This window comes from Myotis myotis, unplaced genomic scaffold, assembly GCF_014108235.1.
Source record: "Myotis myotis isolate mMyoMyo1 unplaced genomic scaffold, mMyoMyo1.p scaffold_m19_p_1, whole genome shotgun sequence".
Lineage (NCBI taxonomy): Eukaryota > Metazoa > Chordata > Mammalia > Chiroptera > Vespertilionidae > Myotis > Myotis myotis.
Window position 1 is genome coordinate 218,095,327 of NW_023416313.1, and position 25,966 is coordinate 218,121,292.

General features: G+C 55.2%; 1 protein-coding gene across 3 annotated transcripts in view; it reads left to right on the forward strand.

Moving 5' to 3' along the window:
• Positions 1 to 25,966, forward strand: part of ITPK1 (inositol-tetrakisphosphate 1-kinase) — a 135,173-nt gene that overhangs the window by 54,623 nt on the left and 54,584 nt on the right. The window lies entirely within an intron of this gene.

Genomic DNA, 25,966 nt, shown 5'->3' on the forward strand with positions numbered 1-25,966 from the left:
GGGCCCAGAGCTCTTAATTGGCAGGGCTGGGATTTGAACCCAGGGTGCGTTCTGCTCTCTCAACCCTCTACTCCCATGGCAACCCCCAGGCAGAGATTGTGGCTCCTCCCAGGCAAGCTCTGGCCCCTGCTCTCGGAGTGGAATGTGCTGCATTTTCTCATAACAGACTTGCTCTTGAAATGGGTGGTGGTCCCTGACATCCTATTCAGTTTTCAGATTGAAAGACATCCCCATCTGTGCTTCCCCGGTCCCCACGCTGAGGCACAGGGTGCTTTTCCAAGCTCATTGGCTGGGCTCTGGCCAGAGGGGCTCCATGAGGAACCCAGGCGGTATTGGGGGGGGGTGTCTTTTTCTTTTTCTTGTTGGCGGGTTGCTGACCTCCACACACAGCAAACTCCCCTCAACTATAGCAACAGTGTGTATCTGCTTTTTGTTTTGGGGATCTAGTTAGATTCCATTTCAAGCAAGCCATCAGAGGTCAGAGAATGTTTGAAAACCGCTGGTGTGGGGGCAGAGCCTGGGCCCTGGAGCCTGGGCTGCTCCCCCGGCCCCCGGGCCCGGGTCATTGAGGTACGGTGTGTGCAGAGTCCTGGTGACCTCTGGGGAGCAGGGCAGCCCTGGGGAGCGAGTCCCGCTGACCTTGGCTTGGCTGATTCATTGCCTGTTCATCAGGCATTGGCTGTGTGCTGGGCTGCTGTGAGCTGAACAGACTCAGTCCTGGGCGGGGAGACACTATCTGGCTTCGGTTAACTTTGAATGTCTTTCAGCACTTTCTGGGCACTGTTGTTAAAGAGCCTAAGAGCATGTTAATCTGCACAGGTGCCTCTGCAGGTCTCATTTCTGCTGACTGGTCAGCATCACTCACTTCCTCCCAAGTCCTGGAGGGCGTGCCACCTACTGGACACTGCCCGTCATGGCGGGCTCTGCAGCAGGTCCCCGTGGCTCCTTAGGTCTCTAACTGTCCCCATCCGACCCCATCTTTCAAGAATTAGGCTTGCTGAACCTCTTGCCTCCAGGACATTATTTGGTACCTTTCTGAGTGGGTGAATGAATGGGAATGTGACTCATGTGAGGAGGGGCACAGGAGCCAGGTAGGACCGAAGTGTAGGTGCTGTGCTTTCAAAGGCCGGCTGCAGGGACCCCGCCTGCAGCCCCTGACCTCTGCTGTCAGCCTTTGTTTCTTTCTCTTGCGCGTGATTGGGCTGAGGTTGCTCCTTGGGGCTCTCGGAGAACCACGTGGAATGCATGGAGCTCAAAAGCAAAGGGCAGCCCTGCCCAGGACAGGGGCGCCCTGAGTGGGAGTGGAAGTACCTGCCTCCTCCCCTCTCTGCACGAGGTGGTTGAGATAAGTGGGGCCGCATCCTGCCTATTTGAGGCTCTTGGAAGACAAGACTTTACAAATGGAAACTCAGTTCTGGTTTTACAGACTGTCAGCCCAGATGTGAGAATCAGCATGACTACTAGGCTTTCTTTTGCCAGTCGGCCAACCCATTCCTCCTTGTGTGAACTCGTGCAGGCCCTCTGAGCATCGCTCCTGTTTCAGGCAGCGAGTGAGAAGGTCTCTCCTGCCCCTGCCCTTGGTTTGCCCAGTAAGACTGTTCCTCACTCGGCCTTTGCAGCTGGTGGAACAGAGCAGGGGGTGCACTTCCCAGCAGGAGGGTTGTCCGCACCCCCCCACCCCAAGCAGGCCTCCAGTGTTTGGGAAGCACCATGTTCTGTGCCTTGACTCACCAGCCTCCTTTTCAAACTGCTCTGCCCGTGATTTCTTGGATCAGAATGAAGATACTGCCCCATCTTCAGCCAACCAACCGGCTGGGCTGCCTCTGTCCCTCCAACCCCACATCTCATCTGTTTTCGGGTCCTATTGGCGCTCCCTGTGGAAGTGGCCCTGACAGTTCCCACCTGCATCTTTTTGTCATCGGTCCCGTCCTCCCTCACCTAGTACTGCCGGTCCTCTGGCTGGCATCCCTGCCTCGTGCCCCACGCCCTCCGTGTGGAGTGGTCTTTCACCAGCATTACCTGAGTCACTCCCCTGCTTTAACCTTCCCTGCTTTCCTTGTCTTTAGGAGAATATCTGGTTTACCACGCTCATCCCAGTTTTGTCCTGCCACCCTGGCCACCTTGCCCCGTCCCTCCCCAAGTGAGACACCAGCAACTCCCAGCTGCCCCATCTCCGTGCCTCTGCACACACCCTTTGTGATCCACCCTGGCACTCCTGCTTTCATCCTCAGACACTGGTCGGGTGTGACTTCCTGCGGGAAGCATTCTCACTCCCCCTTCGCCCCTCCTCTCGAGGAGACCCTCCTTCCTCGGTGCTGTGCCGGGCTCCTGGCTCCCGGGATGCTCCGCCGTCTCAGTGACCGTCTCCCTTACCGTTACCTCTGAGGTCCTGAGGCCGTCCTCTCAGTACCTAGCAAAGGACCTGGCGCACGAGAGGCCCTTGACAAATGATTCGTCCATATTTGTTGACTTTACCCTAAACGTCAGCTTATAAGCCTCAGAAGTGTGTTTTATTAGGACTTTTAAGGGGCACATGGGCTCCATATCTGGGAAGGTTACCTTCTCAGTGTACCTTCACTCCATCTTCCGGGCAGACCCCATGTGGCTCTGGGTGGCATTGGTGACTGGCCCAGGCCCGTCATGAAAACACGGTTCCCTTTGCCAGAGACTTGCCCCCAAGGCTCCCTGTGGCCACGGCACCCATGCTGAGCAGTTCTGATCAGTAGCCTGTCAGGAAGCAGGTTTCCTCTGTCACTAAGGGTAGCTGTTTGCCTCGTCCTCTTTCCTGCCTTCCCGATACGCTCGGGGACGTGGTACCTGGCCTGTGGCAGCTGTATTTTGACCATGAGGTGATGGGCATAGAAGAATAAAAACTTGGCAAGAGCCTGGGTTCTTGCTGACTCCAAGCTGTTGAAACACCGTAGGGACCCACCTCTCCACCCTTTCTGTCTCTGTGATTTAAGCATTTTCAGGCAGCATTCCTTACAATCAGACACATCTTTGCTGCTGTTCTGAGCCTGGCTGAACTGTTTTTATTAAAGATCAAGTTCACCTTTGGGACCCGGACTGGCCATCATTGAATCAAAGCTTTGAAGGCTGAAGGCATGTGCCCGAGAGGCTTGTGCTAGTGCGTTGAGTGTTGTGGTTGGTATTGAAAGTTGACCTGCCCAAGGGGACGGCTGTTGGGGATCATGTTCATGTGGACGTATGTTTTGTTAAAATTACAAATTGTACCTTGTGTATGATAAAACCTAAGGGCTGCTCAGGTTGTAAGCAACAGGTTTTCCACATGAGAAAAAGGACGTAGGAAACATGAAGAAGTAGAACTTGTGAGCAGGTCAGTCTGAAAAAGTCCAGAGGTAGGTGTGATAGTGTCAGGCCGCCAAGCTCTCAGCTTTTTGTCTTCAGAGACTTTCCTCACTTTCTAGGCTCCTTGCCTAGGTGGTGTTGGGGCCGGCTTTGCCAAGTACGGGGGAATGGTTGCCCACACCACCAGCCCACCAGCCCAGCAACCTCACAGGAAGCAAGTGAGACCTGTTTGCCCCGAGGCCTGCCCAGCAGCAGCCCCAGGCTGGTGTCTGGTGGTTCTCATTGGTCTGGCCTGGGTTACAGCCCTATTACATTAGTTTTCTAGGCCACCACAACACAATAAAACAACAGAAACTTATTCCCGGTTCTGGTGGCTAGAAGCTGGAAATCAAGGCAGGGCCATGTTCCCTCTGATCCTTCTGGCTTCAGGTGGCCCCAGGTGTCCCTGGACTGCGGCAGCATCCCTCTATTCTTGTTCATGTTCACATGGCCACCCTCTTCCTCTGTGTCTGTCTTTGTATGGCGTTTCCTTTCTTATAAGAGCACCAGCCATACTCTAATGACCTTACATCTCAGCTTGATTACAAATCAGGCCACATTCGCAGGTAGGGGGTTAGGACTTTAGCCTGTCTTACTGGGGGTCACAATTCAACCCGTAACACCTATCCCTACACCAGTCACTTAGGTCTGGATGATGTGATGTTCTGATTGGCCAGGCCTGAGTCACATGCCCACCCAGAAAGTGAGTAGGGAGTCACCCCTCTGGAATTAATTATGTGTCTTAAAAGTGCAGGCCTTGAGTTCTAACCGGTTTGGCTCAGTGGATAGAGCATCGGCCTGCGGACTCAAGGGTCCCGGGTTCGATTCCGGTCAAGGGCACGTACCTTGGTTCTGGGCACATACCTAGCGGGGAGTGTGCAGGAGGCAGCTAATCAATGTTTCTGACTCTCTATCCCTCTCTGTAAAAAATCAATAAAATATATATATTTTTAAAAAAGTGCAGCCTTGGATGCAAAGCTGGCAAAAACTGGTAATGATGGTTACCAGCAGCCTCACTCACTGCAAGGCCCCGACTTTTCGGTTTATGATTCTTCCCAGCTCAGCGCCCCCTTCCCCACTCATTCTTCGGTGCTGGGGAAGGGCCGTTGGTTCAGTTGGGAGGTGGATGGAGGAAGAAAGGCAGCCACAGCACAGAGGCCTTTGTGATTGCCCTGCTCGCTGCTCACCCTGGGCCGAGGCTGACAATGGACTTGACGCCAGGAGGCACATGCCGCCCTTGCCCATTTAAGCTTCAGGCGGTTCCATTGACAAGAGCTACTGATGTGGGGACGCAGCCTGGGCAGGTTCTTTAGTAACCGAGCTTGGAGGAGAATGTGCGATCTGTACGGCTTGCTCCTTGGAGAGCCTCAGCTGCTGTGGGAGGAGTAATAATTGTCATGGTGGCAGGAAGCTCGTTGGCCTTTTCAGTCCTTAGAGAAATGGAAAAATACCAATTCTCTGATTCTGCCCCTTGCTTTCCAGGTGACCACTCATTTGGAGATTGTTTTGTTTGCACTGTTCCCCTCCCCACCCCACTCCAGTCCATTGTGCTGTCCCTCCCAGCCTGGCCCTTCCCCGTGGGTCCTGAAGCCCAGAGCCTGGGCGCCTCTGAGCATGAATTGACCCAGTGGCTCACCATTTCCTGTGTGCTGGCCTTATCTCTGTCGCGGCCGGGACACGGTTCAGGGTTTTCTTCTATCTAGAGCACATGGGGGACACGTGGGACAGGAGGTTTCAGCCACAGGCCCAGGACAGATCGCGGGGCCCTGGGTTAGCGCTAGTTCTCTGAGCCTCGGTTTCCTCCCCTACAAAATAGAAAGTGGAACTAGCCTGGGACCTGCATGATGGTGTGGCTTCCCTGTACATGACTTCCTGTAAGCAAGTGTGTGTGTGTCCGAGACCCTGAGCACAGCCCCCAGCAATGTCTTAAGTTGAGCTTACATGGGCCTGAGAGGTGAGATAAAGATGCTCTGAGTGAGAGTTGAGATGGAGGAGTGTGGCTGTGCTTCAAACCACACACAGAGCATTTGCAGAAGAAAGGAGCTTGGTGGGGGGTGGGAGGGAGGGTAGGGCTCTGTGTGTGCCCAGGGAGGGCCCGGGGCCAGTTTCCAGGACCAGGAGTGAACCAGCTCCGCCAGAGTAGCAGCTGCACTGCGAGGCATGGCCAGGGAGTGTGGGCAGCAAGCTGGAGACAGTGTGTCCTTGCTTAGGAGCAACGGGGAGCATTGAAGGTTTTCTCTGGGTGAGGAGAGCACCGCCTTTAGGAAAGGTACTCTGGCAGTTCTGGTTCAGGGTGGACTGGGTTTCGCCCAGGCTAGAGACTGGACTTGGAAATTAGCTCTGAAGCAGTAAAAAGTCTGAGTTAGAGAGTTTCAAATAGTAAAAAGACAGTTTAATTTTCATTACTGGTTCTTGTTTATCACTTCTTTGATTTGGATATAAACCAAGGTTTCTAATTGGCTTCTTTTTAAAAAAAGGAAATTTTTTTTTATTGATTTCAGAGATGAAGAGAGAAACATCAGTGATGAGAGAGAATCTTTGATCGGTTGCCTCCTGCACGCCCCACACTGGGCATGGAACCCGCAACTTGGGCGTGTGCCCTGCCTGGGATTCAAACTGTGACCTCTTGGTTCATAGGTGATGCTCAACCCCTGAGCACGCTGGCTGGGCTCTAACTGGCTTCTAAGTGCCGTAATATCTCTTACGGAGGCAAGTAGGCACACCGTCTCCTTCCCTCTGACCTTCCCCCACTGAGGAGCCGTGGCGCTGGGGGAGGCAAGTACACTGCAGGCCCGAGGTCTGCAGCAGTGCTCCTTGGGGTCATCAGAGGAGCTGAATCAAAAGGCTGCACTGACCTGCAGCCTGCAGTGTCCCAGCCGGCCAGGCGGTGCACGGGCAGCGCAGGCTGGAGTTGCATGGGAGGCTGCCGGTTTTCGCAGGAAGGTCGCTGGCCTCTCTGCTTATTTCTGAGAAGTGAGGCTTGAGGGTTTGATTTGATCTTGAAAAACTGTACTTGTAGAACTTGAGATGCAGGTTTTCATTTCAGGCTGAAAGAGCTGAAGTCAGGGTTCTGGTTCTTTAGGGTACATCTTACGGGGTTGGGGGTCTTAAATGCCCCTTCTCCCTTTCCGTGCACTCCCGCCATCTCCTGCTCCAGAGCCAGAGTAGTCCCGGCCCTGGAGCATGCCGTGGTCCCCGGTTGGTCACAGTGTCATTGGATTTTCTTGCTGCCTCCTCCTAACCAACCTGGGTGCTTGAGGAGGCCCCTCCAACTGGGCCTGTACGTGGAGACCACACCCCTCTCTCCAGCTCACAGTGCTCTGACCACTCCTCCAGGATCTGAGACTCCCCAGAGTTGGGGGTGGTCAGCATTGGTCAGTTACCGCCTGCGAATCAACCCCAGGCTCTCGTGGGGACAGCTCTCAGTCCTTTATCTGGAGGGCCCTGCAGATGGGTCATCCAGGTCTGAGTGTCCGTCTGCCGTCGCCTCATGCAGCGGCACTCAGCAGGGCCTCGGCTCGGCGGGTGCGGAAAGGGGTCAGTCAGCACCGGCCTAAGTGTGGGCTGAGCTTTGTCCTGGACTTAGTAATTACCAGTGAGACTTCCGTCATGTTCCCCACTTCCTTGTGGTTGGGCCTGAGCTGCCCGCTCTGTGCAGTAGGGCGTGGGCCAGATGTTGTGCTTGGACAGTATCTGGCCTGCAAGTGCCTTGCTTGGCCCACACAGGACTTTTACACTCTTTCCTTTGAGTTAGCTGCCATATTTAAACCAGTTGCCCACAGTTCCCGCCATTCCTGCTGCCACACACCAGCCTCCTCCATGCTCACATTTCCTCTGTGGGCATTTATTCTGCACTTCTCTATTTGTCCCCCCACCCCCACCACCCACCGGAATTCCTCTGCAGCCACTGCAGTCTCTGGTCTCCTGAGTGACAGGCAGGCAGAAGAGAAGAGAGGCCGGAGGCTGGTCATACACAGGCTGGATTCCAGAATGACAAGAGGAGTTAAGAGTTCTGGGGAAGGCCCTGGCTGGTTTGGCTCAGTGGATAGAGTGTCGGCCTGCGGACTGAGGAGTCCCAGGTTCGATTCCGGTCAAAGGCATGTACCTTGGTTGCGGGCACATCCCCAGTCGGGGATGTGCGGGAGGCAGCTGATCGATGTTTCTAACTCTCTATTTCCTCTCCCTTCCTCTCTGTAAAAAATCAATGGAATATATATTAAAAAAAAAAAAAAAGAGTTCTGGGGCAGGGGAAAGGGGGCGGTGGGATGGTGCCTGAAAAGCAGACTTTGAGGCTGTGAATGTCCCAAGGACAAATTCGAAACCAGAGTTGCAGAAAGGTGTGGGTGGGCTGTCAGGTGGCCGGGGGCGCGTGGTGTGGGCAGGGCTGGGGCAGCTCCCTGTGGGGCCCTGGGCAGGACGCCAGGCCTGCTGCTGACAGGTCAAGAAGAGATTGTGGCTTGAGCATGACCTCTAGAACCCCGATGTGCTCCAGTAACAAGTACCTGGTTACAACACCTCCAGCCTTGGTAATCAAGTCTGGCTTTAATCAGGCCTTAGATAAGAATTTGCTTCCTCCCAGCCAGGCCCAGGCTGGCCGAGGCCCGGTGCACATTCCTGACAGGCGAACTTTGTTCCTGCAGGCGGGTAGGCTGGGTGGGGTGAGGCTGCCCTGCTAGTGTGGACCCAGCATGGCATTTCCCCACATGACGGGGTCGCATGGAATTTCCTGTTGGTAATAGCCCCGAAGGAAATAATGGTTAGTGGGTTGACCCATGCCTGTGCTATTGCAATGACCCCAGAGAGCAGGCGGGCTTTTGCAATTTCTATCCCCATTTATCTGTTGCTTTCCTCCTTTTACTCCTGCCTTCAGAAATCCGCCTGGCTGGCCTTTTCACCTGCCTCCCCCAGGGAACCCTTACTCTCTTCTCCACACACAGAGGTGCATTTGAGTCCTGGCCTCCCTCAGCTGTGTGACTGCCGGCCAGTCGTTTTCCCTCTCTGAGCCCCGGCTTTACATCTGTGGCTGTGAGCCCACCTGTAGCCAACCTGGGGCCATATTTTGTGGCAATGCTAAGAAATTTCTAGGACTTTGTCCTCAAGGTGTGAGCCTTGGTGGGCAGCCTGGTTTTCTTATCCTGGCAGTAGCTGGGCAAAAAAGGATTTGGACTTCAAGTCAATATCGGCATTGGTTTTGAAACTTCAATCTTTTCTTTGTGGCTTCTCTCCTTTTCTCTGGCCATTAGCATGTCCCTCTGTTCCTGAGCCCCAACCTAGCATCCTGAAGCCAGAGCCTGGGTCACCCACAAGCCCCAGTTCCCTCAGAAATGCAGGCAGAGCACAGGTCGAGTTTCAGAACTTTTCTTCAAGTTAGAAGAGGGCCCAGCTCAGCCCTGGTCCTGGTCCCAGCCTGTCTGTGGTCAGAGGGTTTGATCAACACCCTCAAAACAGGTGAGACCACAGCCTCAAGCCAATGCTTTCGTGAGTTGGCTACATGTTGGGGTTTCAGAGAGGAATTGAGCAAGAACTCGGTCACAGGTTTTTGGAAATAGTTATTGAACATGTTATCTTCTGTCAGCACCAGGAAATTAGGTTTTCCACTAAATGCGTTTTTAGGTAGTTGTTTGGAACTTTCCTCTTTGTCTTCAGAAAAATAACTTTTCAGGTTTAAACAGATTCTACTCTTCTTTCCCTTTTATTTTTATTTTTTATTGAATTTATTGAGTTGACATTGGTTAATAATATTATATAGGTTTCAAATGTACAGTTCTACAATGTATCACCTATATACTGTATTGTGTTTTTATCACCCAAAGTCAAGTCTTCTTCTGTCACCATTTATACCCCCCTCTTCTTTCCTTTCTGTTTTTTTAATTTTTATTTTCTAATATGTTTTTTATTTCAGAGAGAGGAAGGCAGAGGGAGAGAAAGAAAGAAACATCGATGTGAGAAACATTGATTTTCTGCTTCCTCCACTCCCCTTACTGGGGATCGAGCCTGCAACCCAGGCATGTGCCCTGACCAGGAATCGAACCGGCGACATCCTGGTGCATGGGATGGCGTTCAACCAGCTGAGCCACACCAGATGGGCTTCTTTCCCCTTTAAAAAAGAGTATATAGCAGCCGTGGGCAAACTACAGCCCACGGGCCGGATACGGCCTGTTTAAAATGAATAAAACTAAAAAAAAAAAAAAAGACCGGACCCTTTTATGTAATGATGTTTACTTTGAATTTATATTAGTTCACACAAACACTCCATCCATGCTTTTGTTCCGGCCCTCCGGTCCAGTTTAAGAACCCATTGTGGCCCTCGAGTCAAAAAGTTTGCCCACCCCTGGTATATAGGATGCAATTTAATGCCTTTTTTATCTTATTGTACAATTAGAAACAATCAAATGTTAAATGGTAGGGAGTTGGTTAAATGAATTATGCTTTATTGATCTTTCAATGACAGTGGCTTAGAAGAATCTACAGTGCTATAGGAAAACGTTCATTATAGCATATTTAATGAAAAAGGAGGATCCACACCTGTTTAATATGGTTCCAATTTTGGGAAAAATATATCAACACTGGAGGTTATGTCCAGCAACATATTATTGGCTCTCTGCGATCTGGGAAGAGTTCAAGCATCTCTCACAATGAATGAGCAGGTGTTAGTCTGATCAGGATTTTTTAAAGCCTCATTACTTTATAACCACATCTGGTGTCTTTCCCGCCTGCCTGGTTGTCACTGTCTCCACTGTGGGACACTAGGCCTGAGCTCCCGGTGAGCAGAGGCAACCCGTGTCCCACTCGGCGTTCACGGGGCGTCAAGTGGAATCTTGCTGTGTCTTGGGCTCTCAGACTGCACCGTCTGGAAGCCGGGTTTTTGTCCCAGCCTCACAGTCTTCAGTTGGATGTTCTTGAGTCCAGGCCCGGCTCCCCTTGGTGAAGGGGAGCCCGCAGCTGGCTGTGCAGTTCAGGCTGCTCTGACCTGGGGGAAGATCTGGAGGTCGATGGAAGCCTGGCTGGCCTTCACCTGTGGTAGCCACTTCATTCCAACAGTGAGACCCGTCCATCATGTTTTTGGAACTATCTAACAATCCTTATTAAACTTTGAAATTTTGTTAGAAGTTAGTGTGAATTTGACCCATGGCCATGTCTGACCCATGGCCAGGCAGAACCCCCTCCCCTCCCTTGGCAAAGCAGGCAGCTGGGATCTGACTCCTCTGTGAGGATGTGAGGACGTGAGGATGTGCTCTCCTTCCTGGTGACCATGGGAGGGGTCCAGAAGGGGCTTTGTCCTGGGGTCAGGGGAATGTCAGGGAGGCTTGCTCAGGTCAGGGGGTTCCGGTGTGGCTCCCCAGGGATTGGGGTTGCCCCCGCTGGCCATGCTCCTGAATAGGAGTTCACCCAGGGAGCAGGGAACAGCCCTCAGGCCAGCCTTGTCTCAGAACGGCCCTGACAAATGGGTCAGTGTCCGAGAAGAAAGGAGCACTGTCGAGGGGGTGGGGGTAGGGGTGGGGGGACAGCAGGGTCCTCGCTGCAGGGAGGCTGTTCTGTGGTCCACCCAGCTCTCCAGTGGCCACAGGGCACTGTGTCCGGGGGCTGCACCCCCTCCAGGGGGGGCCCTTATTCTTCCTTCATGGACACCTTTCCTGTGGCAGCTGCCAGTCTCTTCCGACCCCTCCTCCCTCTGTTTCTGCAAGATTTTTCTTAGCATTTCCCACGTCCTACCCCCTCCTCACCCCCTGCCTGGGCATTGAGATGAGTGGGAGAGGAGGCAGCGCGTGGTTTTGGTCGTGATCCCGGAGCTGAGAGAATAGGGTCAGTGTTCCTGGGCGCTGGTCTGTGCCTTGGAAAGTAATTATCGCAGCTAGATTGGGAGACCCCCCCCCCCTTGGCCTGGGGACTGAAACCAGTGAGTCCTACTCCTCCCCTCCCCGAGGGTGGGGGTTCAGAGAGCTGCCGAGACTTGTGGGGAGCAGTGGGGAGGTGCTACTAGCAGGCAGAACGAGACCCTGGAGGACCCCATGGTCCATGGGTCTCCGCTAATGCTCAGAGGGAGCCACTCATTCATTGCTGGAGATGTCAGGACGTGAAATCCACTGTGTATATCGAGGAGCTAAAGTCACAGTTCTGCTTGTTCTCTCGGTGTCTTTGGTTTTATCTTAAACCTCAACAAGACATTTGCAGTGTTTCTCATGCTGACACAGAGGCTGACCATCATGGCCTTGACCGCGTGTCCTTTGACCATTTCAGCCCCCTGTACCCCTGCGGGCCTCAGGAGAGCGCCCAGGACGACAGGGACAGCGTTCATCTGGCTGTCCTCTCTCCCTGGCCCTCCTGGTTGCCAGGCTCCTTGGGGAGGGGCCAGGGTTCGCCGACCACACAATGGACACTTTTTGCCAAGCCCATGTGTCTTGGGGAAGAGTGGCCTTGATGACCACCCTCCGCCCGTTGCCGTCCTCGCTGAGGATGGTCCTTAGGAACAAGAGAAGCGCGCATGACTCATCAGACTGCTCAAGTCAGGCTGGGGAGGGGCCACCTGGCAACACACATACCCCTCCTGCCAAGTCTTGTCTGGACTGTCCAGGCCCACGGTCCAAAGCCTGGGCCTCAGACCTTTATGGAACCCTGGTCAAGTCACACGCAGAGTCCTGGCTTTCAGGCCCCAGGCCGACCCGGGTGGGTTGAATCCTGGCTCTGCTCTCCCCAGGTGCTGAAATGTGGGGAGGTGCTGCCAGGGCACCAGTCCATGGTCAGCAGTGCCCTGTAGCCACTGCTTTCAGTGGTCAATGGGGGACCAGCCATGCGCGTTTTTGCTGCCCTGAATCACCCCCCTTCCAGTAGTCCTGCTCTTCAAACCTTGTTTCCAAGGTAACCCTGCCTCTTAGGTCATCTGCTGACCTCCCACCTCCCCCTGGACTCAAGAGGCAGAAGCTCCGTAGTGTGTGGTCTGCGAGGTTCATTGGGGACGTCCTGGTAAATGTTTGCAGACAGCACACCACCGTCTTCACGGCCCAGCTCACCAGCCACTGCGTCGAGTCGACTTCCTGACCCAGACCTCTGGGCCATTCTGTTCTCCTTGCCTCATTCCACGTGACTGTCTGCCTGCAGAGGGCCTCCCCTTCGCCTAGGGGCGGGGGCGTAGGTACACACGAGGCTTGGTTTCTGTGCCTTGAATGAATGACTGAGAAGTGGGGTGACCAGGATCCCAGAGACCATCAGCAGCAGAGTCGAGGTGTTTGTTTGAAAGGGGACGGTGAGCAGGAGGACAGGGCACTGTTGTCCTGGCAGACAGCAAGGCCCATGGAGAGAGGGAGGAGCCAGAAGAGGTGCGCTCGCCAGGGGCTGGCCTGTAGGCGGTGGGTGCTCGGAGTGCGAGCCATCAATGCTGCTTGGAGGGGGCTGTCAGGCTGGAGAGGTGAGGGGAACCGTGGGAGGGCGGGACATCCAGGTGGAGGGAACCCCTCAGGCCTGCGCCCAAGGGGAAGGTGTGCAGGCGTGGGCCCCGGGCGCTGGCACTGGCCCTGCGGGCCCAAACCATGCCAGTGCCCCTCTGCCCTCACTGAGTTCACCTTTGCAGTTCTTACCTCAGCTTCTGACTGGACCCAGCCACAGACATTCGCCGAGTCCCTGCCTCACACAGGTTCAAGGTCTCGGGTACCCAGGTGACGAGGACACTCCCTGCCTTCTGATGGGGGAAGCACAGCAGACAGATCCTCCAACCCAAGCCGGTCAGAGCTGTGGCAGAGCTCACCTCTCATTTCAGTTCCTGTGGGAGGTTCTAGAAACAAATGAGTAGAGGCGGAACTGGGCAGAGGACTGGAGTCACCTTCGGAGGAGACCTGTAGGGTCCCCAGAGGGAAGGAGTTTTCTGGGTCAGAAGCAAGGAGGGCCTCTCCATTCCAATAAACCCAGTGGCTTGCCTTTGGTTGGGGTGGGCTTTCCAATCTTCCCCTCCTGCAGAGAGGGAGGGGTGGTTGCCATAGGAACCACTGGTTATTGCAAGCGCCTATGTGAGGGCAAACTACCTCCTAAATCAGCCAGCCTCTGGGGACTGTGCTGGGGCAGGATGCTGAGGGGGCCCTTGGGGGAAGGTGTTGGCTCTGGTTAGGGAGAACGTGAGCCTGCCTTCGGGCTCTCTTCTCCCCATTCCCGGCTTTGGAGCACCCCCAACTACACCCCTGATGGGATTCTGTCCTGTGTGTGTAGCCCTCCCATCCTTGGCCCCTGCCACTCTTGCTGTATATCTACTGCTTCCCTCACTTCCGCCATTACTGCCCTGGTTCTAGAACTTTCTGTTTACCCCCTCTGGTGCCCTGGTCCCATCCTGTTACACACACTGAGCCATTCTCCCATCACAAACCCACCCTGGCTCCTGAGGCCCCTGGGACCGCTGTGCCCCTCTCCCAGCGTTTCCTCCGCCACTCTCCTGTCCTGGCAGGCTCCCGCCTCTGGCCTGACTCAGCCTCTTTACATGTGGACCCCTGCCCTGCCCCCAGTGGTCACTGATTACTGGTTGGTTTCTCTCTGTGTCCAGCCCTGGTTCCTATGCCTGGGCCCAGCACTGAGCCTGGCCCAAAGGAGGTGCTGGGGCTGTTCGATGGGGCAGAGTAAGGTTGGCCACTGCCATGGGACACTATCAAGGTTCCTGCTGAGATGACAGGTAACTATCTAGGCAAGGTCGCCCTGCCAACTGACACAATGGCTGCTGCTTAAAGATTTTGTAAAATTGACTTTTAGCGAAAGGGAAAGGGAGGGAGGGAGAGAGAGAGAAACGTTGATGCCGAAACAACATCTATCGGCTGCTTCCTGCATGCCACCCACTGGGATTGAGCCCGCAACCTGGGAATCGAACTGGTAACCCCTCGGTGCTCAGGACGACACTCCAACCAACTGAGCCACACAGTCAGGACATGGCTGCTTCTTTGCGTTCCTCTGAGGTGCGAGTGCTAAGGACAGTGAGTTTAAACTTGACGTCACCCACTTCAGGAAACCTCCCTTGACCTGGTCCTCTTCACCTACAGGATTGCAGTGGTACACGCATTAAGCTTAGTCACAGGCCCCAGAAGAGTCGGAGACAGCACATTTGAATCTGCTGATGTAATTTGTAGACCCTGGGAAAAACCCACGCCTGGTTTCACTCCGCCGCCCGCTTTCGGAAGCAGCGCCTCACGCGCCAGGCGGTGCTTTCACGGATCTGCTTTCGCTCTGAGTCTCCTGGGCGTCTCTGTGTCGAGGCTTCTGAGCAGCTGCTGCCCTAGTGTCAGGAAACTGGCCAGGTTTAGCAGAAGGCCCAGGGCCCTCCTGACCGCCCAAGAGAGGGCCTGGCTTCACAGGGTACATGAGCTATCTTGCCATTGTCACCTGCTGACCTGGCTTAAAAGCTGAGCTTAAAGGCAGCTGCTCGGAGGCGTGGGTGCATTACAGTCCACAGAATATGGTTTCCCCATCACAAGTCCCAGCAGCTGGCCAACGGCACCATGCGCCGCTCCAGGATGCCGCTAACCCGACGATATCCAGGCCATCAGGCTGCCCCTTCCTGGTGGCGGGCACGTGATAGCTGGACTTCCTCCTAATGGCAGGCGAAAGTGGGTCACACGCCTTTTCTCGGGCCACCTGTGCTGATTCTGTCAAGTCTCCGAGTTTCTGTGACCTGGCATTCTCTCGGTTTCTCCCAGTCGAGGTGGGAAGGGCTTCAGCGTCCATGTCTAACGCTGTTGTCATTCTCCAGTGTGTACGTGAGCGCCGTGGGGCACCCGGGAAGCCCTGCCCTGAACACGCCTATTTCACCTGACTCAGTCCAGTGCCTTCCAAGGGATTTTGAGTCCTTTTTTTTCCCGGAATGTGTTTGATGTTGTAAAGAATTCCTTCATTAGCTCTGTATCAAATGCCCGTTTGGAAACTGCCTGAAGGAATGCTGTCTTTGGACTGGAAAGAAATGAATATAGAAAGAGTGTTCTTTGGGGCTTAACCATTAATCTCTGCAGGCTTAGGAGACATTTGACTCACAAGTTTCCCTTCCTTATTGTTAAAGAGGCGGCACAGAGAGCATGTATTTTTGGCGTGGAGAATTCTCAGCACTTGTGCCCTGGGCCGCCAGTTGCCTGTCTGGGAGCAACGTGGATAAAGGAAACACTGAGATGTATTCTCCGTTGTCAGCAGAAGAAAACATCCTAGGCCAGGAGCTGGGGGGAGCAGGGGAGAAGGAAGCTGGTTCGAGATGTGATGTGGGCGTCCCCGCGGCGGGTGGGCTCTGTTCTCATACCAAGAGCTCTCGGCGCCAGACGGGGGCCTCAGAGGGGTCTGTAGTCCTTGTTGAAAATTAGACCGACCCCCAGGTTAAAGACAAGAAAAATGATGGCCTCGCATCACAGAGCGCCAGTGCCAGGCCCCTGACCCAGGGTCCCCTACTCTTCAAAGCGCCATCCATTGACGTTCTTACCTGACCCCCTGTTCTGTGGGCCATAAAAATGACTACTGCTGGGTGCTAAGTGCTCCAGCAGGGACGAGGCAGGGTGCTGACCCGCACATGTGTTAGCTTCCAGAGCGGTCTCTTCAAAGGGAAGGGCAGCGTCACTCCCGCCGAGCCCTCCAGGGCTGGGGACCTCCCAACTTCGGATACGGCCCTTGGAGGCTCTGCACAACCTGCCCATCCCCGTGTCCCCCTCGCGCAAGCGAGACCCACTAAATGCAGCCTCTGCACGGGCCCCTCGCTGGCATTTCTCCTTCCCAGGACGGTTGATCGGGGTCCTCCAGGCTATGCTCAGATGCGGCTTTCTTAGGGAGGCGTTGCGTTAGTTCCCTGGTCTGCGTGACATTCCCACAGACTGGAACTTCTGCAGAAGGCTTTGGCTGGGAGCCTCTCTGGTGGGTCCTGTGGAGTCCTCCCACTCCGAGCCCAGCATAGGTGTATCAGGCCTGGGATCCTGAGGGGTCCGATGTAGGCCTGGGGGTGGGTGAGGGCAGTTGGTGAAGACAGTGAGGTGGTGGCTGTGGGGGAAGGAGCAGCAAGAGTTTGGTGAGAAATCCCTTGGGCCTGCCCCTTACTGGCAGTGACTTTGGCCGAGTTACCTAATCTGCCTTCATTTTCTTAATGGAGAAGGAGAGTAACATTTACTTGGGAGGTCGTTGTGTCAATGCTCAATAAATACTGGGCGAGTGAATGGGAGAGTGGGTGGGTGGATGTATGTCTGCGTCTCCAGCTTTGGGGAATGAATTCAGTGCATGTTTGCTGGTTCCTGGCACAGCTGGGCACCGTGCCAGGCCTTGCATGGGTCACAGGGAGGAACAGGGCAGGATCGCTGACCTCGGTGAGGGTACCCGGCCAAGGAGAACTCTTCTGCAACTCCCCAGGGGAGTGAGCATCGTGCCGGGGACCCAGGTGCTCAGAAAAGTCCTGTCTGAACCCGAGCAGCCGTTACTAGTAGCATCGGAGATGAGGGTCCAGCAAGAACTGTGACGGGAGGGAGAGCGGGTGCCCTGCTCCTTAAACGACTGCGGGAGGGCCTGCTGCGGTCCTGGCGTGGCTGAGGCTTTACCAACATCTCGTCAGATGCTGGAGGCAGGTGGCCGTGGCTCCATTTTACAGATGAGGAAACAGAGGCTCAGGGATTGGAGGCCACTGACTGAAGGCCCAGGCTCTGTCCACAACTCTGTCTTCCTCCATCTGTTCCCAATGCTGGAGGCCTGGCATTGGGCAGAGAGTTTCCTGGCTGGGTGTGTTCCTCAGCACAGGCTAAGCTAAGCCACTGTAACCAACAGCCTCATACCTCACAGGCTTATCACAGTGAAGCTTTATTTCTGTTCCTGTCACGTTCTGATGGAGTCTGGTGGCCTCTCCAGCTTACTGTCTATACCACCACCTCCCACACCTCCCTATTTGTTTGTTTTTATGCCTCACCAGAGGGTATGCTTCCATTGATTTTAGGGGGGGGAGAGAAAGAGAGAGAGAGAGAAACACCTGTCAGTTGCCTCCCCACATACCCCTACGTGGGATTCCGCCCGCAACCTGGGTATGTGCCCTGACTGGAAATGGAGCCCAAGACCTTTCGGTGCATGGGTTGATGCCCCAACCAACAGAGCCACACCGGTCATGCCCCCCCCCCCCTATTTTGCCTCCTAGAACCCTTGTTGCCGCTGCCTCCCAGGGACATTATGAGGATTAGGTGAAGTAAGGTATGTCATGTGCCCAGCACAGCGCCTGGGGACTTCCTCCACATCTTGGTTGTCCTGGTGGAGGTGACTGTTAGGATCACACTGGCACGGAGCCAAACAGGGCAGGCGAGGCTCACAGTGACGCTAGGCATCAGGCTCCATAGGAAGAAAACCCAAACTGCTGACGTCTGTGCAGCATGCGTGGCTCCGTTCACGTGGGACCTGGTGCCTGTCCCCTCGCTGCGAGCTGGTGATGACTGTAGGAAGGATGTGTCATCGCCCTCACTCTGCAGGTGAGGAAACAGGCTTAGGGAGGTGAGGGACTGCTCTGCCCTTTGCACCGTTTTGCCCGGGAGGGGGTGCTGTTCCTGGGGTGGCTCGGGAAGAGGAGGATTGGCCCAGGGAGAGGAGACGGCTGAGGGCAGGACTCGGTGGGCTTCCTCGGGCCTGGGGGCAGGACAGGCAGCCTGCGTTCTGTGGCCTTGACTCTCCTCCATGTGGGTCTAGATCTGCCGGTCGTTTCCATGTTCCTTTTTTTCCCATTTTTTTCCGAGCCTGTGGTTTGTCTTTTCCTCTGAGGACAGGACCAGACTGGTGCCTGGCACATAGCAGGAGGGTTTGTTCCCAGCACTCACGGTCCGGCCTGCAGGCACCGCTGTGAACAGTAACTGGTTGGAAGTAGCCCACGTGGCCGAGCCACACAGGGTCCAGGGACTCATCTGGCAGAGTTAGGGGTGGGCTTTCTTGGGGTGCTGGGGAGCAGCCATGTTGATGGTGTGGCTCTCTGTTCAAGGTTTCTGCTTTCTGGTCTTAAGGGATTGGACACGTAATCTTCCCCTTACAGGATAAATCCCTGTTGTCATATTTTACCCAGGTACTAAAGTATAACTTAAAAAAAAATCCTAATGAAAGCCCAGCCTTACCTGGTTAGTTACCTGATGAGGCCCGTCTGCTGTCATACTTTCTCCCCCATCTCCCTTCGCTTCCATTGTTTAAACACATGGAGGAAGGAAAACCTTCAGGGGCGCTATTAGGGAGGCTGGGCTATGTTGTGCTGTTAACAAACAACCCCCAAGTCACAGTAGATGAGAACTGTGTGCTGTTAGGTCTCATGCCGCATGCCCAGAGGGCCTCACTGAGTGGCCTCCCTCTTGAATGTCCCCAGTCCCGTGCCAGAGGGCTCTGGAGGCCCTGCACTTGTAGGTCGATGCTCTGCCCCGGAAGTGACCTGTTTCACTGTTTCTCACAGCTCATCACAGAAGTGGTCATGTGATGACACCCACTGACAAGGGAATCAGGAGGAGCAGTCCTGCCCTGTGTCCTGAAAGGCGCTACTTGCCCATAGTGACTACTGTGCCCAGAATCCTCTCCAGCGTCACCCACAGCAAACGTGGTTCCATGTGGTTGTGGTACACACACCACACTTGTCTCTGCTGGACGTCTTCCTTGTCATCCCAGCAGCCCTTTAATGTCCTCGGTGTGGGTGTGCCGGTCATTACTCAGCCAGTCTCGTTTGGGGGCACGCATTCTGTGTCTCTTCTCTTGTGGATTGTCCTCAGTGAATCTTTCTGGGCCAGGAGTGGTGTTTGCCTGCTGATTTTTTTTTCTCAGGCCAGGGCTTGCTGGGTCAAAGGGCGTGGCCCTATCCTTTAAAAAAAAAAAAAAAAAAAAAATATATATATATATATATATATATATATATATATATATATTTTATTGATTTTAGAGAGGAAGGAGGAGGGAGAGAGAAATATCAATGATGAGAGAGAATCATTGACCAGCTGCCTCTTGCCCCTTATTGGGGATTGAGCCTGCAACCGGATCCAGAATCGAACTGTGACCTCCGGGTTCATAGATTGACGCTCAATCATTGATCCACGCCAGCTGGGCTCTCCTTTTAATCTACTCTTGAACCTGGCTCCCCAGGATTGGATGCAGCCCAGGGTTTTCTTAGCTCCTGAGAATTTGAGTCCTGTTCTTCAGGAGCCGGGCCTGCTGAGCAGGTATAACTTTTCTGGCTCTAGAAATAAAGTCAGCTTGCAAATTGCCAGAACTCTGGAGCTGCAAGGTGCCTCATCATGAGGCCATTTAGTCGACTGGGCCCTCATCTTCTAGGGGAGAAAGGTTATCCACTCTTCTGCCTTAACCAGATTGCTGTTTACTCTCCTTACCCCAGTAATTAGACACCAGCTACTGAGAAATTGGGGAATTGGGTGAGGGAGCAAAGGCCGCAGCTTTCCCTCCCCAGCCTGGGGCAGAGGCTGCTGGGTGCCAGCCTCCTGTGACCCTTCAGCTCCTGACCTCTCTGAGGCCCACCTTGGAGTCCATTGGGCATGTGAGCAGCTCCCGCCAGGGAACAGCCTCCGGCACCCTCTCCCCGAGCTGGCGCTCGCAGCCAGCCGCTCTGAAACACACGACCGGTGCCACATCCTCCCAGGCCACGCTCCCTTTTGAAGTCTGTCCATGAGGCACCAGACCCGACTTTTCAAGAGGCCAGCTTCTGCTTGATGGGGCCTTTAAACATTGGAGGTGGCAGTCCTGTCCCATCCTCAGATCCTGAGAGAGTGCGAAGGGATCAATCAGACCTACGCCCTCGCCTTTCATCTGGGCATTTTGTCTGGACCTTGGTTGAGGCAACACTTTTGATCTGGTGACTGCCACTGCAGTCACAGCTGAACACACACGCCTCTGCGGGTGTGAATTGAGGGAGAAGGGATGGAAAGAGAGCCCCCGGCGCCCGCGACCCCGTTTGGCTTAGAGGGTAATTATCTGGCTGTGGCTGGAGAGAGACCTGGCCCCTGTGCAGCTGTGACTCCCTCTGACCGGGGCGAGCTCCGTAACCTCTGTGACTCCGTGTCCTCGTCTGCACCCCAGGTGCTTAATAGAGTCCTATGTGGCCCAGACTCAGAGTTTTAAAATGTTAACCATCATTAACACCGACGATACATTTTATTGTAGCAACAAGTACTTTTGAGGAGTCTAATGTTAGTGACCTAGCTTTGCAAAATTCAAATTCTGGTCTGTACTTGAGCTCTTGACAGAAAGTCAGGGAAGTGTCCACTGGGCAGTAATAAGGTGGATGGTAAGAATAGGGACACAGAATAGCTGACGTTTATCGAGTGCGCTATTAAGCAGGAAAGACGCACGCCTGTGTTTCTCCCTCACTCTCTTTTACACATTCAATCCCGCTGACACCAGGAGGTGTCAGACCAAGCAGTTCTGCAGCACCAGCCGGGTGTCCTGCAGGGCAACTCGGTTCTGACCCTGCCCACCTGCAGTTAGCAGCTGATCCCACAGGTTAAAAGGCCCACACGACTGCCTCCCCACCCCTGCTCCCTTCAGGTGCCAATCTCAAGTCCAGGTTGTTGTTACCTGTGCTCCTGGCCAGTTGGCTGAAAATTGGAGGTTCCCACCACCCCATCCTTGGTATGATTAACTTGCTAGAGCGGCTCATAGAACTCAAGAAATCAGGTCATGTACTGTTTTCCGGTTTACTGTAAAAGGCTATGAGAGAGAGGATAGTTGAACATACAGGTGCGAGAGGTGCGTTGGGCAAGGTATGTGGGAAGGAACGCCGCTCCCACGGTCTCCTGGAGCGAGCCACCTGCCAGCCCCTCCGTGGGTTCAGCAGCCCAGGAGTCCTGGACCCACACACACCCTTGGGAGTTTTATGGAAGCTCCATCACCTCGGTATGAGCATCAATCAGCTTACTTTCAGCCCCTCCCCCTTTGCTGGGGAACGGGGGATGGGACCAAAGCTTCTATTCATGGCTTGGTCTTTCTGGTGCCAGCCCTCACCCAGGAGCCCACCAGGCTTTGCTCCACTAGAACAGAAGACTCTCCTGCCATCCAGGGCATTTCCCCCTAGACTCCTTGGCCAGGTCTAGGAGTGGGCGTGAGCATTGAGACCTCGCAGGTTATTAACCGCTGGGCCTCTCTCCTGGTCCCCGTCTCAGGCTGCTGTGAGCATTTAATGAGTTAATGCGTGTGAAGTGTTTAGAGCAGAGCCCAGTGCAGAGCAGGTATGCGAGAGCTGCGCACTAATGTCAGGATCAGCATCCAGGCTCCCAGAGAGGGGAGCCCTTCACCTGCCTGACTCCCACGCTGGCTCCACCGGGGCCTTCTCAGCGGGCAGGTCCGATGCAGCCTGTTTGGGCTGCTCAGGCCTGCAGATGGCTTCCAGCTCACATAGCCCGTTGCCTTTTGCATCCACAGAGGAGCAGCCTGCATGTGGGGTCGGAGCCAGGTTTGCTGAGTCCCCAGCCTCCCTGGTGAGCCCCAGAGGCACTTTTCTGTTTCTTTCATGTGTAGCTGGTTATTGATCATGTCAGGGAAGCACGTGGGGAAGTTTGGGGGAGAAGGGAGAGCAGGGAATACAGCTGAGAATCCTGTCTTTGATTTCTTCCTAACCCCCTCCAGCCCCCCACGTTCTCCCCTTGGGGACTATATTAGATAGGGCAGGCTAACGGCTAGTGCATATATCACCCCCAATTTTGGCTTAACATACTGAATCTTTATTCGTTTATACCACAGCAGAGTCCTGGTCATGGGAGGCACCTGGCCCTCTAGGCCTCAGCAGCTTCTATGGAATCCTCTGCTTCCTGCCTGCAGAGGAGGCATGAGTGGGGGGGTCGTGGGCCCCCCTCCCAAGGTGCCCGTCAGAGGTCGGTGCTGTAGGACACGCTCTTTTTTGCAGAGGTGGTAGCCTGGGGCACCGAGGCATTTGAAATTGACAAATGAAGGCGTGTTTAGTGCAGACAAGTTCTGTATCCTGTATCTGCCTTCTCCCTGGATCTCACCTTCCTTTCCCACCCTCTCCCTCCTCTGTGGCTTGGCCTAGACACCTGCTCCTCCAGGAGTCTGCTTCTAACTCCCAGAGCAGGAAAGGGTCACCCTGCTCCATGGAACGTCCCTTCTCGCTGGTGTCCGATGTTCAGTTTTTCTTTAAAGCGGGGTTTGCATCAGCACACATTCAGCCATCAATCATCCTGCTTGGGGAGGGTGAGTTGTTTGAAGAAGACTTGAGCTGGGACTTGGAAAACAAGTAAGAGCTCACTGTGTGGGCCAGGGGCTCTGGGGGCGGGGGGCATTCCAGGCAGAGGGCCGTGTCTCCCCGTGGCATACGGAGCTGCACGTGGCTGTCTCCCTCGCCTGAGTCTGCCCCCCGAGTGAACCAGGGTTCTCTGCCTGACAGGAGAGGCCAGGGGCTCTGGGGGCGGGGGGCATTCCAGGCAGAGGGCCGTGTCTCCCCGTGGCATATGGAGCTGCACGTGGCTGTCTCCCTCGCCTGAGTCTGCCCCCCGAGTGAACCAGGGCTCTCTGCCTGACAGGAGAGGCCAGGGGCCTGGCACACAGCAGGTGCCCAGGAAATGCTTGTGGAAGAAGTGAGCGAGCAAGCAGAAGCGTTGTCCTGAGCACTCAGAGGTGGGGGGCGCGGGGGGCGCTAACGGCCTGCATGGGCTGAACACCACCCTGTGCCGCATCCATAAACACATGTCCCAATCCATCTAAACAGCCCTGAGCGTTGTAGAGGGAACATAGTCGCATCCTTATTTTATGAATGGGGAAACCGAGGCACCGATCAGATAGGCGACCTGCTGCAGCCTGGGAGCAGCTGAGCCTCCATGGGTTTCCGCATCTGCGGTGCCCGTCCTCCTCCCGACCCGGTGGTGGGAAGGTGGGGAGCCAGAGCCTCGCTGCCTCGTCATGACTGGGTTGCCTGTTTGAAGTTGGAGGTGACTTTCCAGCCACTGGGGTTGGCAGGCCTTTGTTTCATCCTCCCCCACTGCTAGCCCGCCTCGCCGCCTTGCCGCCCGCCCGCCGAGGGAACAGTGGGCCCTTGTTTCCCGGGTTTGAGCGTGGCACAGGCAGCATCCAGCATTGGCCTCCCAGGATGGCGTGACTTGGAAGCGCGGTGCCCGCAGACCTCCTCCGGCCCCAGTGGCGGCCCTTTCACTGAGAAGCCTTGTTACTCACAGAGGGAGACCGATCGAACCCCTTCTGTGGAAAAGAACAAGTCCCCTGGAAAGTTTTCTCTGGGGACAGAGCGAGGTCAGAAAGACAAAATGACACAATGGAAATGAGTTCACTTCTGCCTGAGCCCCGACGCCCACCCCGTCTGGAAACAGAGGTGCGTCCCCTTCTGAGGGTCCTCTCCTCTGTGGCACCCCCCTTCCTCTGAGGGTCCCCTCGTCTGCACATCCTGTCCTCTGAGGGCCCCTCCTGAGGGGGCAGCCTGTCTCTTCCTCCCCAGCCAGTGCCTCTCTGGCCACCTGAGTAAAGCCGTGCTGGACAGCCTGTTACAGCAAAGACACTGCAGGGAGGGATGGCCGAGCAGGGACAGACAGGCCTGATGTGTGTCCCAGGTCGCTGTATCGTGAAAGGGTTATACTGGCACAAGAACGCTCGGAAAATACACAAAGGAAGGTGGCCAGCGTCCAGAACTCGACTGTTTACCTTCAGCGGAGCAGCCGGGAACGCGGAGAGCTTATTTTCCAAACAGCCCGTGGTTGTCAGGTCTACAGCCCTGGCTGATGCCCGCAAGGATGATACAGGGCATCTCCTCTGCCACCTGGGACCCCGGCTCCTCGGGCTGATTTCCGTCCCTCGTGCTGCATAGGAGACCCGGGAGGTTCTCAAGGGGATGGAGTTTCTGACTGGCTCTGGGGGCGCACGGCCCAGCATCCCTCTTGGGACCTGGTTCTCTTCCGGGTGTAGCTGTCTTGGTTGAAAATACTGGCCTCTTATTTGTGGTGCCGGTCTCGGCAGAGCCACGGGTACAGCAAAAGTGGGTCTCTGGCCGTGGCACCTTCTGAGAATTGGCTGTTCTTTTCCCACGTTGCCCTCCCACTGACTTCTCTGTCTCCTTTCACTTTCTGCTTTCTTTCTGGGAAAGACTGTCATACAGACTCTTTGGACAGAACCAGCAAGGCCCTAGCCATTTCCTGTTTTGGTTGAAGGAGAAACTGAGGCCCAGGGGATGCTGAGCTGGGCGTTTGCACAGGCCCAGGATGCCTGGCAGCTCGGCTGGGGCCTGAGCCCAGGGGTGTTGCTGTTTGGCTTTTGTCCAGGCCTCAGCTGGGCCACTTCCCAACTGCGTGGCCTTCGCGGTCATTCTTCCTCCTGAGCTCTGGTGTCCTGGTGTGTGCAGGCGGGAACGTCATCGCCAGCCTTGGGCTTGCTGTGAGGACCAGCACCTCTCTCCCGCCCGGGAGCCCGGAAGAGGGGGTCGCCTCTCCTCTGGTCCGCTTTCTGTTTTGTTTTGTACACAGGCTAGTCATCATGGGAAGGGGAGTCTTCATTATTTTCTTTTTTAATAGGGGAAATCCCTTAACATCTTTCCTGGCAGACAATAAAAAAAGAGGAGTTAAGGGTATCAGCAAGAATGAGCTGGCACAGTGTGAAGGTTTAACTGAAACAGTTTAAATCTGGGCAGGGTCACAGGAGGCACCTGGGAGGGGGAGCTGTCACCACCCCAGGCCTGAGGGACAAAGGGAGGGAGGGTGGCACGGGAGCCCTAGAAATAGCAGTGGTCTTTGGGAGGGGCTGCCCTGCCCACGGGGACTGTGGCTGCTGCCAGAAATACGGTGGGGGCATGAGGATGGTTAACAAACACCCAGACATCTCTCCATCTCCGCCCCCCCCCCCGTCTCTCCCCCCGCCCCCCCTCCATCTCCCATTGGTACTTCCAATTGCTTGGACTTGGTGAACAAGGCAGCCAGATGGTTGTGGCTCCAGAGGACCGCTTCCCAGGGCGTAGGGGCTGGGGTCGGGGCACTGAATGACAAGCGAAGGCTCAGATCTGTTTTCGTCCCAGCTCCCCGCTTTCTCACTGAGATCCCAGGCAGGTTTCAGAAGTCCGTGTTCTCCACCCGTCTGTGAAATCGCTTCTCATCACGTGGTTGGAAAATGAAATGATTGCACGCCGCGTTTGTAACACGTGCCTCCTAGAGCCATCATTGGTAGCTGTCCTTGTGATTTCTTTACTAACGACTTTGAGACAGCCAGCCTTGAATCCTGGAGGGAGTCCCACTTGGGGGAGTGGGGCTGAGGGCAGGGGTGGGGTTGGTGCCTCATCTGGCTTCTACCGAGGCCATCCGGGAGGTCAGCCAGGTGCCGTGCTGGCGCCTGCTGCCTCCAAAGGCCTGGCCTTGCAGGTGGTGGTGTCCGCGTGCAGGGCGGCAGACATCTGGCGGGGCAGGCTGCCCTGGCTGTTGGCAGGTGCTCCTGCCTTGGGGTCAGGTGGTGCCGACTGTCTGTCAGCCAGTGGCTCTGGCTCCCTGGGGGCCCTTATGCTCTTGAAACAGTAAACACGTGCCAGGGGAGCAGGGTGTTGCCAGGGGAGCAGGGCGGGCAGTACCCACGGATCACAGGCAGCCCTGCGCTCCTTCACTCGGTCATGATCAGCCCGACTCCAGTGTGACGTGTGAGCAGCTGGCCTCTCGGCAGCAGCTCTCAGATTTATGGAGATGACTGCTTT